This window comes from Suricata suricatta, chromosome 3 (assembly GCF_006229205.1).
Source record: "Suricata suricatta isolate VVHF042 chromosome 3, meerkat_22Aug2017_6uvM2_HiC, whole genome shotgun sequence".
Taxonomy (NCBI): Eukaryota; Metazoa; Chordata; class Mammalia; order Carnivora; family Herpestidae; genus Suricata; species Suricata suricatta.
Window position 1 is genome coordinate 7272793 of NC_043702.1, and position 1529 is coordinate 7274321.

Genomic DNA, 1529 nt, shown 5'->3' on the forward strand with positions numbered 1-1529 from the left:
CCCGCGGACCGGCCCGCGTGTGCAGCCAGGTGCGGAGCCTGAGCACAGCTGACTCTAATTCGAGGGGCCTTCTGCCATTTGAAGATGACCTCACCCCATTCCCTTGACTTTTTAATATGCAATTCACGCCATCTTTCAAATTTTGGGGTAATGATTTATTGGCTTCTTTTCTTGCATTATCCTGCAGTGTGTGTGGTTTGTTTTTTTTTTTTTTGGTTTTTTTGCTTAAGGGCTTGATAACTGTTCTTGATAGAGGGATTGTAAATGTATCTACTTTAGGAGTGATCACTTTATTTCCACCACACTGGCTGTACTTTAGTCCTAGCCAAGAATTCCTTCCCACCCTCCTGTGTGCCTGTCCCCTACCTTTGACAGGTGAATGTGGAACAAAGGGGTGACGGTTAAGTGGCTTTGGCATGAACAGATTTGTATCTTGCCTCTGACATTTAGCTGTATGACTCTAGGCAAAACAGAGGACTATACCACATGGTCTATCCCCGAAACCCGCTCCCTCAGGCCTTTCCTGTCCCTCCTAAGGCAGCGGTATTCCGTGCTGCCCTGACCACAGCTGACTGGCCAGGGTGGGCATCTGACCTATGAGTGTCTGGCAGGAAAGACGAGTGGAAATGAGTTAGGCTAATCAGATTCCCTTTCAGAAACCTAAATTGGGGGAGATGCCTGGGTGACTCAGTAGGTTGAGCGTCCAACTTGGGCTCAAGTCATGATCTCTCGGTTGGTGAGTTCAAGCCCCGTGTGGGGCTCTGTACTGACAGCGCAGGGCCTGGAGCCTGCTCCAGATTCTGTGTCTCGTTCTCTCTCTTCCCCTTCCTTGCTCATATTCTGCCTCTCAAAATGAATAAACATTAAAAAAAAAAAAGGAAAAAAAAGAAACCTAAACTGGGAAAACTAAAAGGCGAATCACAGCAGCTGGGTCTCAGTAGGCAGTGATGAAACCTGGCAGAGAAGCCCCAGATCATTTTTTAATTTTTAACACTTATCCATTTTTGAGAGGCAGAGAGAGACAGAGCATGAGCGGGGGAGGGGCAGCCGTCAACAAACAGCTTGATGGGGGCTCACACTCACATACAGTGAGACCATGACCTTGAGCTGAGGTTGGATGCCTAACCGACAGAGCCACCCAGGCGCCCTAGATCATCTTTTTTATCAGACGACCGAATACCTGGTCCCAGAGCTACCTTGAACTCACAGCTCATCTCCAGGGGGCGGAGACCCCACGGTCCCTGTGGTAGAATGCTGGGGAGCACCTCTCCACATGATTATAAAGGAAAACAGGCGGCTGCAACCACGTTTGCCTAGGATGGGAGGGGACGAAGGAGGCGGCCCACTTCATATCGGCGGGGAAAGAACCTTTACACAGCTCTCCTCCCCTCGTGGGGGCTTGTGGGGAAGGGACAAAGAAAAGCAGGAAAGAAAGAGAGGCCTCTGGTAGTTCTTCATTTCCCTTCCAACGTGCATGCTCAACAGATACTCTGTTTAGCAGAGACTCTTATTGGGTTTGGGGCTTTCCC